General features: G+C 33.5%; 1 long non-coding RNA gene across 2 annotated transcripts in view; it reads left to right on the forward strand.

The window, feature by feature from the left end:
* Positions 1 to 13,201, forward strand: part of LOC128866089 (uncharacterized) — an 81,332-nt gene that overhangs the window by 57,616 nt on the left and 10,515 nt on the right. The window contains exon 3 of one of the 2 annotated variants that reach the window (XR_008454914.1): positions 936 to 1,038. The exons of the other annotated variant lie outside the window; for it this stretch is intronic. This is a non-coding gene — a long non-coding RNA (uncharacterized LOC128866089). The remainder of the gene's footprint in view (positions 1 to 935; positions 1,039 to 13,201) is intronic. 2 annotated transcript variants of the gene reach the window in all.

The raw sequence follows: 13,201 nt of genomic DNA on the forward strand, positions 1-13,201 counted from the left end.
CATCACTTCAACTATCCTTATACACACGTACATACACGTATACACAAAAAGTGCGTTTCATAACTATAGCACGGGGACTTATTGATAGGTTTTGACAATTTATTTCTTTCTTATTTAATTTAAATATTCTTTTTATGGAAACAGGCATTCTACTACAAAAACCATATAAAGCCAAGGTTTAAATTTTATGCAAATTAAAAAAAAGAAAAATTTAACAGTTTCAAGCTTTTTAATCAGATTTTTTCATGTTTTATAGCCCATTTAATTCTAGTTTGTTAAATCGGAAGTTTAAAATAAATTGATGTTTTACAATTTTTTTTTGCTGACAGCATTGGGTGTTTTCTTTCATACAACTAATGTTCAATGTATTTTCCTTTTCATATTTCGGTTACAATCGACCAACAGAAATGCGCTGGCATAGAGTTAATTCACTTGCCAGCGACTGTGACTAAGCCTGTGATGATGTTCATCATCATTATAAGTCACACAATAATCGTGCGCTTATCAATGAGTAGGGCAGTTAGTTGTCCATGCGCCGGTTTCAAGTTACACTTTTTTTAAAGAACACAACAAATGCGCGATTGATAGCAGTGATAGTGTACAAAATTTTCCCAGATATTTCCCTTAACTACGAGTATTTAGACACTTTATTCTCGTATTTTAACGCATCATTCACGCATTCACTGAACGGTGCATGAAGCGTGAAGTGCTAAAGGATGACTTGCTGATTTCAACCCCTTCGAATTTTTATGGTCACAATTCTAATAATCAAATAAATGTGAATAAGGTCAAAAAGAATAGAATGGTGTGCACGCCTGATAGTATTAGGAGTACAATTACATACACTTTGTGTAGGGTCGTAATGTGTGTCATTCGTAATGTATACGCATATGTACGTACGAGTATATCATTAAACTTGTGTTTTTTTCTTGTAGGTAACTGATACCGGAAATTAAGTTTGTGCCAGAAGAAGTTGTTCAATTCAGCCGCTGATGTGCTGCGGTCTAGCAAGTTTTATAGCAGTTCATCGTAAGAAAGGTCAGTGCTCGAAGGCCGCAAGTTAGCCACTTTATGCGGATGCAGATATACATATGCATATGTGCGCGTCCATATACAGACACACCTGTGTTCACAATAATAGCAGCGTGACATACTGCATAGGTTCGACTATTTCCTTACTTCTCATACATTTGTTTTTTGCATAAAAATATAGTTAATACTCAACTAAAATCATATAATTGTTCAATTGTTAAAAAGTTCAACAAATTTAGATGAAAATTTCAAACTGTTTAGTCAGCATCTTTTGAAAAATTCTAAGTATGTTGATTTATAGCCTATAAAATTTTAGTAAAATAAAGTGATGATAGCACTGATTTTTGACAATTTTTTGTTGACTATGTTGTCCATTTCCATATAACGAATGCTCGAAATTTTTTTATATGGAGAAATTGCAAAAGATCACAAGCAAACAAACTTGTTAAAAGACAAAATTATACTAAAATTCAATTGGTTGTAAAACCACATACTGGAATTTTTTCTAATTAGTCTGGTTAAAAAATTCGAAATTTTGAAGAAAATTCGTCGGATTTTGTTTTTAATTTTGTACAAAGCTTGAAACTTTAAATAACTTGCTATTTGTTTTAATATGAATAATACTTTTATAAATAATGTAGCAAAATTTATAAAAAATCAATTAACAGTCAAAACTGTGTAATATTTCTCGCTCCTATTATTGTGAACGCAAGTGTACATATGTAAGTAAATATCTTCAAATTATTCCTTATATGTAAGCACACAATGCCTGAGAATTTTTTTGAGTGGTAGAGCTTATATCTGAGGCTTTGTGTGGCGGATTTGGTATTCGATTTATATTAAATTTTCATTCTTGCGGCTACCATTCGTGGTGAAGTTTCCGGCAAGAGCGCTTTGTTGCAATCCGATTGATATGTGTAACGTGTATGGTGGTGTGAATGTACATATGTAAGCATACATATTCAAATTAGAGTGGGAATGTTTGGTAAATTAGCTGCCATTCAGAAGTTCACACTGGTCGAGTGCAATTATTATAAGAGCTTATTGTATTTACTGAATAGAGTCGTAAAAATCAATTTACAGTTATTTTAACTTCATTTATTATTTAGCTTTGACTGGTACATTGTACATACGTACATACTGGTACACACGTGTAAGTTTACCGCAATATTCTGAATTTTCCCTCTAAGGTGGTTTGGCTTTCCGGTCTGCGGGTAAATTCATTACAGAATGTTTTTATCAAAGTAATGAGATTACTAATAAGAGTCATTTAGGAAGTCAGTTCCGTTAGATTCATTCATTCATTATGTATGTATACATACATCTGAAGGACGCAATGTGGTATGGGGAGCCAGCACTGAATTGCTGAAGGTCGTATAGTGAAATGGAATGGTATTGTTATTGCCGTCTTCATTGGTTCCCTGCCGCCATGGAGTTGCTTAAATGGCTGGCTCTCCGCTTAATTATATGTATTTATAATATTTAAAGTTATGATAGTATGAAAATTGTGAGCATTATATACATACATATGTAGGTATATTACACAAATTACGATGGAGGAAAACCATTTTCCTTTCTTGATGCTTTCCCCTAACTTTGCTCAATGGCCAGATAAAGGAAACACCTATTTGTTATAGGGCCCGGAAATGATGAATGACCTATATGTGAGTCAAAGATAAGGAATAAAATAGCAAGAATTAGATGTTTAAATAATTTAAGTGTAAAGTGGATATAATAAGAAGTAAACTTAAAAAAAATTACAATTTGAATTTTTTTATGTAATGAAATGAAATATATTTTTTTGAAACATTTTTTTCTTACCAAACTTTAATTCTTATTTCTAAAATTTGTGGGAATTTTTTTTCGTAATTTTTGAAAACTCAGATTTTTTCTTAACTCTATGCTCAGTAACCCTTGCAAGTTTCATATACTTTGCGAGCTACATATATTCAAATCCGTACAGTGAATCAGTGAAAAATCAGTGTAAAATATTGCTCTAGTGTTAGCATACGAACTCATGCGAGTATATTACACACGTTTGCAAAACGCTCAGAGCGCCGCTACGTTCATTAGTAAGCTTATACACGGTAAATTATTCTTTTTTTGTTAGTGCATCCTACGATTATATATACACCGGAAGTTATATATGAAAAACTTTTTGAAAAAAAAGGGAAAAATATTAACACGAATTTATGTTCACATCTGAAAATTGGTGCTCCAGGCATGCATACCTCATGCTGACCACATGTCCGAAATCAATTTCCTGGTGTTATGAAGCTACATATTGTATATATATATACAGGGTAAACGGTATAAAGTGTTACCAACTTCACACTGATTGTATCTGTAAAACAGCTCATGACATCAACGTCAAAATTGTTCTTATGACATTTCAATATATTGTTTATACGCTATCAAAAGCATTTGCGTCTCAAAGTGAATAAAATGTTTGTGTATCGCACTACAAAACGTTACAATGGTGGTAGCATTGCAAAACGCTATGAAGGTGGACCAAAAATAACCACAACAACGCCAGAAATGGTTCGGAAAGTGAAGGCTCGACTTGAACGAAATCCACGTCGAAGTGGAAGAAAAATGGCCAAAGAACTGAAATATCGCAAGACAGTACTCGACGCATATTAAAAAATGAGCTCAAGGTCAAGGCTTCCAAGTTCCAAAAAGCACACGATCTTTCACCCTTGCAAAAAAAAGTTCGGTGCGAAAGCGCAAATGAGTTGTTGCGCTTGCACGAACGTGGCGAATTTCCTAACATTCTGATGAAAAAAAATTCCCAATTGAGCAGTTCATAAACACTCAAAACGATCGTGTTTACTTGACCGAACGCTCATACGAGAATTTGAGCCTACGTATGGCCACTCGAAGCAATTTCCCATCGCAAGTAATGGTTTGGGCCGCAGTGATTGCTGATGGACGCTCTCCAATCGTTTTTATCGAGCCTGGTGTCAAAATGAATGCAACTTATTATCGGGAAAATGTTTTAGAAGCTGCTTCAGAGCCGTGGACACGCAAACATTTCGGTCGTAGACCATGGACGTTCCAAGAGGACTCGGCAACGTCTCATAAAGCTCGTGTGAACCAAGAATGGTTAAAAAATCATGTTCCTCACTTCATTTCGTCCACACAATGGCTTTCGAATTCGCCAGACGCAAATCCGATAGACTATTCCATCTGGTCCATTTTGAAGAGCAAGGTGAGGCCCAAAAAATATTCCAGTATGGATGCGTTGATAAAAGCGATTATACGAGAATGGGCCAAAATACCTCAAGAACACATTCGTGAAGCATGCAACTAATTTTTTGACCGTTTGAAGGCTATAGTCAAGACAAAAGGTGGTCATATCGAGCTGAAGTGAGTGTATGTTAAAATTGTAATCATTTTTGAACAAATTTGTCTTTGAAATCAATAAAAACTAATTTCCCACAAAAAAGTTATGGTGTTTTGAGTAACACTGAAGTAACACTTCATATCATTCACCCTGTATATATATACAATACATCAGTGCAAACATTTCATTTCCAAACGCTTACGGTTTTCATTCGAAAATGTATGTACTCTTCAAACTCTTAAAAGAAAAACAAAGGATATGTGTTTTTTCTTGTATTCCAACCAAATGCAGGAATCGGTTTCTTGGTGTAGAAGAATGATTCAATAAGCTCCTGAAAAAAAAACAACACTCAAAGTTTCTCCAAATGAGACAGTTTTCGTCGAATCAATGGAAAAGCTCTCTGCAATATGGTGTGACTGAAGGTTTTACAAGGTAAAGAATGTGAGTGAAGAAAACTTTTGATTTGGGAATATGAAGAATACATTTGAATAGTACATAGATTGCAGAGTAGGTTCATTAGAGGAAGCGAAATTTGAGTTTGGTAGTGAAATTCGAAATACACTATCACTAAAGGTTTAGTGGTAGTGAAAATCTTGATTTAGTGAACATTACTATATTCAACCCTTTATTATGTCCTCAATTAATTCCAACTGGATGCCACCTTAAATTAATCACACACAACTATACCCAGCTACGGCGGCGATTACTAGACCAGTTGAGAGAAAGAATATATGCTCCTATAACTGCTGGAATTTGTATGCTTAGCTGTGTATTTATCAATCTCAAATATTATCATCACAAAATTGGTATACAGTAGCTTGTAATAATTTGTTTTATCATTAAAATATCATTGAAATTAGGTAAATTATGCTTTCAACATTGTTTAATGCTGCATCATGGCACAAATTCTTTAAAATCTAACCTTTCCCAACACTTATTACGAATATCGCTGACACTTTTCCACTACCAATATGCAAATTTGCTATCACAATAAATATTTAACACTTAAGTCCAGCAGGCAACAAATAGGAGAATGGAAAGGTATCAACACAAAAGAAAGACATGAAAAGTTGTTACCATTTAAAGCTCTTATGGTTGTTGTTGCAGTCTATTTTTTTAGTTCGAAGAAATGGGTTATACTATACGAGTATAAGGCCATTTAAGTAGCAGAATTCATAGGTACAGCGGCACATGGAGAAAGAAAAAGGGCTAGAAAGCCAATTGCATGCAAATAGAACGAATAGTTGCAAGCTAGCGGCTGAAGAAAAGGGGCGCTCTGCATACGTTTATCATAGTTTGTTGCACAAGAGTACCCATTAAATAAAGCGAAAAGGCATAACACGTTGTCGAAGAAGCAGAACTATTTGTCGGCCAGCGCGAACTTTAGTGACAACTGCTAAGTATTACTGTCCCCCTTAGTATAGTAGAGTTGCATTATGGCTTTCTCCAACAATTCAATGACTAGGAAATGAAATGAAATATTCTTCATTGGCAATGTAGTAGAAAAGAAAAATTTTCTAAATTTTTTTCATTATATTAATACTTTCTTGTGTTTATGTGTTTTCTTCTCCAACCTATTTAATATGCAAATTTCGTGTTGCTTCCAAAGGGGGCATGCGCATGAGTAGCTACCATAATACCAGCTGAGTTGGTGCACTTATGCGCCGGTCGCTTGGTCGATCCGGTCAAAGTCGTGCTTTATGCTACTGAAGAAAGAAACTTGATTTTCGTTTTGTGTGTCGTATTTCGGATTTTATATTATTTTGCCTCACAATCGGGGTGAAGAAAGTCAGAGATTTGCATAGAATTTGTGTGCGAGTCAGCCTATTTAAATATGGGTATGTCTGTATTATGTTTTGTTGCTTTTGTTGTTTGGAAAGAAGAGAAATTTTCATAATTCATAATACCTTGGCGTATTTTGCAGTAGCTAAAAATATTTGCGGAAGTAATTTTGGTTGCTGGTTTGGTGTCAAAGCATTTGCATAAACGTGCGCTGAAGTATGATTGGATTAAATGTTTGCGAAGTGTTATAGCTGACGGTTACGGCGATGGTGGCGGGACAGGTATGTGTGGGGAAGACGAATATCCTCGTTCTTCAAATAAGATTTTGCTTAAAAGGCGCATGAGCTGATGAATAATGGCGTCACCGCATTCGTTCTTTTTTAATAAATTAATTTAAAACATAAACTACATACAAGTATATGTGAATGTATGTGAATGAATGTGTCTATATTAATGGGTTTAAAATTTGCAATCAGGTCTGTGAAATTTAAAAGTTTCTTTAAAACTTTTCTTTGGGGTTGCTCAGTTCCAGCAATGCAATGCAGATACAAAGTTTTCAGAAAAAAGTACTAAGCATTTAGAAGGCAAGGCTAAACGAAAAAAGCTCAATAATCTCCTGGAGTAAACAACATCCCTGCAATTCTGCAGAATTCCTATAAAATTTTTTGCTAGACAAAACTTATCGCACTTTGCTCGTAAGTTAAAAAATGAATAACTAATTGCAATGTTAATAATAAATAAAATAAAAAAAAAAACACATAAAAGTGATCGTTAATTTCCGATTGCATTTTTCTCAACTATAACAAAATACAAAAAAATAACTATTGGTCTTGACAATAACGGCAACACTACGATTTATATTTGTGTTTGTATAGTAATTATTTTTTGAACTTTGGATTTGATAGCAACTTCTACGAAACTGAACTACGTGAAAATTGAGTTCACAGAATCGCTTTTGTTTTTAGTGGTTTGTATCGGCAGCACTAGAAAAGAAATCGGGTGCTTTTATTTGAATGTGAATCAAGCGTCGAAATTTTCAATAATAAATTTCTTTAAAATATGATCGAAAAAATAAAAGTACAAAAATATTGATTAAATATAATCGGCAGAAAAAAAATTTTAAATATGGAGCAAATGTGTTTGAAAACCATAAATTTTAGAATTTCAATCAATATTTTATTTTTTATCAAAAATATTTATATATTTATATATATATATTTATTATTATCATAAAAAAAAAAATTAACGTTTAAATATGATTAAAAAAATACAAATCTTAAAATATCGAGCAAGTGAGATTGAAAAAATAAAAATCACAAACTGTATGCTAGGTTTGATTGGCTGGGAAAAAAATTTGAAAATATAGCTCGGATATGATTCAAAGAATAAATATTTAGATTACTAGTCAGCCATTAATCAATCATCGATCAAATATGACCAAAGCAATAAAAATTAAAAAATATATATATATATTTGGAAATATCGATCAAATGTTATGGGAAAATAAAATTTTCAAAATGTCGAACAAATATGGCAAAAAACCAGAAATTTTAAAACACATTTCAATATGTTAGAAAATATAAAATGCTGTCGAATAATAGAAGTTTCAATATAAACGGTGGTTAAGTTTTAAGGGCCAGTGTTGATTTTGAAAAAAAATAAATTTTTTTTAGGAAATTATTGCCATTTCTCTTTATTATGATAATATTCGTATGGCTCAATTACTTATGAAACAAAATATCGGCTGAGTGGCCGCCACGGCCTCGGCGGCACACCTCCACCCGATGGTCAAAATTTTCGATGACGCTGAGGCATAATTGAGGTTCTATGCCGTTAATGTGCCGAAATATCTGATCCTTTAGCTCTTGAATTGTTACTGGCTTATCGACTTACACCTTTTCTTTCAAATGACCCCAAAGAAAGAAGTCCAACGGTGTCAAATCACATGATCTTGGCGCCCAATTGACGACGTGAGATTATTCGGCCATAAAATTTTTCGCGCAAAGAGCCATTGTTTTGTTAGCTGTGTGACAAGTGGCAATGTCCTGTTGAAACCAAATATCGTCCACATCCATATCTTCCAATTCGGGCCATAAAAAGTTCGTTATCATCTCACGATAGCAAACACTATTCACAGTAACTGCCTGACCGGCCTCACTTTGGAAAAAATACGGCCCAATGATGCCGCCGGCCCATAAACCGCACCGAACAGTAACTCTTTGTGGGTGCATTGGTTTTTCAGCAATCACTCTTGGGTTATCATTCCCCCGAATGCGGCAATTCTGCTTATTGACGAATCCACTGAGGTGAAAATGTGCCTCATCACTGAAGATGATTTTCTTCGAAAATTGGTCATTCACTGTTGCAATTTCCTGCCACCAATCTAACCATTGACGACGCTTGAAATGGTCAAGAGGCTATAGTTCTTGAGTGAATTGCACCTTGTAGTCGTGTAAATGCAAGTCTTTATGCATAATATTCATCAACGACCAGCGTGAGAGGTGCAATTGTTGGGCACGACGACGAGTCGAGGTGGACGGCTCTTCAACGACACTATCCCGAACAGCAGCAATATTTTCTGCAGTACGAGCTGTACACGCATGTACTGGTGTTTTCACATCTCCTACAGACCCGGTTTGCTCAAACTTTTGCACAATTTTTGCGATTGTACGCACATTTAGACGATTAAGTTGACCGATACAATCGATTATCTACCTTTCCATGTATCAAATTGAGTTAGTCTGAAATTGAACAATGTCAAATGAAATGCAGAAAAAAGTTTGACGTTTAGGTGTGGTTCACATTCAACATCGGCTCTTGAAATTTAACCACCCTTTATAAAAAAAAAAATATTTATTTTTTGCTTTAACTCCTAATATGACGTCCTAATATTAAAAAAGGCTTCAGAATATTGATCGAATTTGATCAAAAATAAAAATTTCGAATTACACTGCCCTGCAAATTTCAATTTTTCTGATGCGAATAAGATGTGACCTAGTGTTCCCGAAGGGAATTTTCGCGCTGAGCACGAATCCGAGTTCAAAAATTTTCCATCACGTCAGGTTTTCGAGAAAAGGGGGGTTGAAACCCCTAAAAATAGCGTATTTGGCCATTTTTCAAAAATTGTGGAGCAGAACCCTAACGTGCTACGATCTTCGTTATTGTCAGTAATTGAAGGTTGAACTTTGCTCTTTGAAATAAGCCCAAACCCAAATTGTTCGCATGCACCCTTAGAGTAGGGGGTGTACTTATGTCTACGGGGGTAGGGAAAAAAATGAACATAGGAACTTATCTACACCCAAGATAAGATATAATGAAAAGTGCAGTGTTCCTAAGGTATTTAGTGTCGCTCTTATTCGCAAAACCGATGCAGGGCAGTGTTATCGACCAAACGCCATGGAAACAAACAAAATTTCGATCAGATGCTATGGAAAAATAAAAGTTTCAAGTTACGATCGAATATGATCAGAAAGAAACATTTTTAAATTAAAATTTCGAAATGGCAATCAAAAATATCAAATCAAAATAAAAATTGATCGAATATAATCTACTAATAAGATTCTCAAATTTACAATATAAAGAGTCAGAACTAAAAATTTCAAAATATCTGTGCAAAGATAAAAATTTCTTACCTGTCAAATAGAGTTTCATTTGTTGAAATTGGGAATACTAAATCTCCATTTGTGTCAACTTCTGGAGTACCAAAAGGTAGCATTCTTGGCCTTATCTTATTTATACTTTTCTTTAATGACGTTGGGCGTTGTTTCAAGTATTCTAAATATTGACTCTATGCAGACTATTTGACACGTTTTCGCAGAATCTCTGGCTGTCGGATGTATTGCTATTATTGCATGATTGGGCCCTACAAAACAAACTATGTGTTAATACTATACTCTACTACTACTTCAGCGTTATCGCATGAGGTTTTCCAAATCCATGAATCTCCTTTCCATTTAAATTTAACTATTTTCTCTGTCAATGAAATTCGTGATCTTTGTGTTATTTTTGATTCGTCTTTTACGTTCGTTATCCATATTAACTTCGGAATAATAGGAATGTTCGAATGCTCACATTCTCTTAGAGTTGAAAGAGTGCAATACAACCTCTACACTGTGATAGTCCCTTGCCATCCTACAGTGCAGTGCATGATGGTCGATGTTTTATTACTTGAGATCCAATGACTCGTTGAAAGCTTAATGATCATATACGATATAATATCCGGCGATTATTGACTGTTCAGAGACTTCGCTCTTATAATTTATTTTATATCGAAGATCTCAGATCTAATTATCTAAGAGGGTCGAACTCTTACAAGAGGACTTGAAGAGTTTAATCGGTTTTCTAGAAGTCTGACCTTCATTTTGCGTTGCCAAGGTCTCGGTTTAAGTCTCTCATTGAGTTTTAATATTTATCAAATTTATTTTAGTTCTTATGCTTTTGTTTTGCTATTTTATTTTAGTTCTTATACTTTTGTTATGTAACCCTGTAAATCGACTCAGTAGGGCTGTTACCATTGACGTAAATAAATAAAGAAAATAAAAATAAATAAAAATATTAACGATAAAATAAAAATTTGAACTTATCGGTATAACATGATCGAAAATAAAAAATTTAAATCATAGGTACATCGATGTAATCGAAAATAAATAATAAATAATTAAATATGCTAAAAAAATTATTTCGGCCGAATATGATCAAAAATAAAAATGTCAAAATATCGATACAATGTTATCAAATATGATCGAGATAATTAAATTTTCAAAATATGGATTAAATATGACATACAAATCATATCGATGGTTTTCGAGAAAAGCCACACAACTCAAAATTAACTCAAAATTCGGAGTTTTGCCGTTAAAAGCAAAAATCAACTACAGAGTTTATATATTTTTAACTGGAAAAGCGTCATAAGCGAATCTTGAAGCAATTCTGAGAGATGGCGTTAGTGTCGTTGTGTCAGGTGATCGAATTGGCGCGTCACTTATCTAGAAAACTGACTCAACTCAGTATTTTGTATTTTTGAATTATGTCACTTTTCTCGAAAATCATCGATATACATATATCAATACAATATGATTAAAAAATAAAAATTCCCAATTATCGATCTGATAGTTTAGAAAAATAATAATAAGAATAAAAATAAAATATGATCGAAAGATTCTCCAGGTAAACGAAAGGATAGATGCTAAAGAGTTGATCTATTTCGGTCAAGCCGTATTCTGTCTTTGAAAAATTAATTTAACGAATACGTTTTGTTCCCGGAAATTTTGGAAACCGACCGCAAGAATACACAAATTGTTTTGTTGGGAAATAAATATTTGATCTACGGAGGATAACAATCAAGGTATTGCGTTATAATATATATTTTAAAAGCTAAGCCGTCTGTCTGTCCATCCAGGCAAAAAGAAATATTGCTTTCTTAGATCGTTGTAAAATTTAGTATACTGTATGATTTCCACCAACAGATTCTTTGGTTCAATACATGATCATTCATGAGCTGAACTGAGTTAAAAAACCTCTAATGGTTGAATTTTCATAAATGCATGAAAATAATATGCATACACTAATGATAACTCAAAATATCGGCATCATAGCTTGCAATAAATCTACCTACAGGTTTTAAATAATGAGATTTCTATGAGGCTCAAAAAAATCTCACTTTTTATAAATTAAAAGATTTTAAATCACTAAGAAACTTTATAGAACCTTAGTACGTGATCTTAGTAGTCAATTTTCAATTTTGATGGACAATAATACATTCTGTAAGGCAGACCGATGTAGTCGTTTTTCCATCCTAATATAATACTTGTACATATACACACATATACATTATACAGCAGAGATAGCAGATTTTTTTAAAAATAAAAAAAGGAATAAATTGCTCGGGGTACTTTAATTACTACGGTAATGTCTTAAGTGTTGTTAATCATTGAAAATCCTTTTTTTATTACCAGCGCAATTTAGATTTTTAAATTGTCTTAGCTTATGTTGCAGTTTATCATAGTGGACATTTTGGACGCTTGTTGCCGCTTTGACATTTTTGTTACGTTTTTATTTGAGCGGCTAACTGTTTGAATTACTAATAGCCTTTGCATATTTCGCTAGCGGTAATTTTAAGACGTGACAAATGTTGCATGCGAGATCAGAAAAAAAATCTGTAAACAGATTTATATTGAACATTCGCTCGATTTTTGTTTACCCAAAAGAGTTTGAGTTTTCAGCCAACAGTCATTATTTGCATGTTACTCATTGCCATGTTGCATGTGGCATGTATACTACTTACTGTTTCACTAATACTCGTGTTTGGTTGCTGGTCGATAGGTTTTTCTATTAATAATTTCTATCCCATTTGCTGCCGACCGTCGGATTTTGGACCAGTTTGCTTTGTCGCTTTATAATTTATTCCATGCAGTTTGCCATCTCATTTAATTGTTTGTTTTTGTGTATTACTGAGATTTTGGGTCAATTGCTTTTGCGCCAACTTATTACTAAATTCATATCAAAAAAAGTACAATATTTTAATTATTTTCCAATAAACACAGCTTATTTCAGCATTTATGTATTAGTTAATATTTTCTTTCAAACGAATTTTGGTCATTCTCACTTTATTGAAGGCAATTTTGTAGGGAAAAAGGTGGACTTTAGATTTATTGAATTTATACAGTTTCATATTCTTGACGCTAATGAGTAGCGAACAGCCGTGGCGCACGTACAAAGCGATTTCAACGAAAGACTATTGCAACAAACTTCTTCCTCTTTGCTTTGATTGGCCTCCATTACATTGTATTTAAAGTGTTCAAGTATTGCATTTCTTTGTGTGCTTCGTTTTAATTTTACGCTAAAAGCTCATTAATGTACCAATAAAGTTCGAATATTTATTAGCACTTTAGCGTGAAACTAAAATGCATGAGTTTTATTAACAGCGATTATAAAATTACAGTACATCGTAGTATACAGCACAGTAAAGCGCAATGTTAACTTAACAGACTATATGGTATGAGAAGTTTAAAAAATAATTATCAAATATAACAGATTATGAAC

This window comes from Anastrepha ludens, chromosome 6 (assembly GCF_028408465.1).
Source record: "Anastrepha ludens isolate Willacy chromosome 6, idAnaLude1.1, whole genome shotgun sequence".
Lineage (NCBI taxonomy): Eukaryota > Metazoa > Arthropoda > Insecta > Diptera > Tephritidae > Anastrepha > Anastrepha ludens.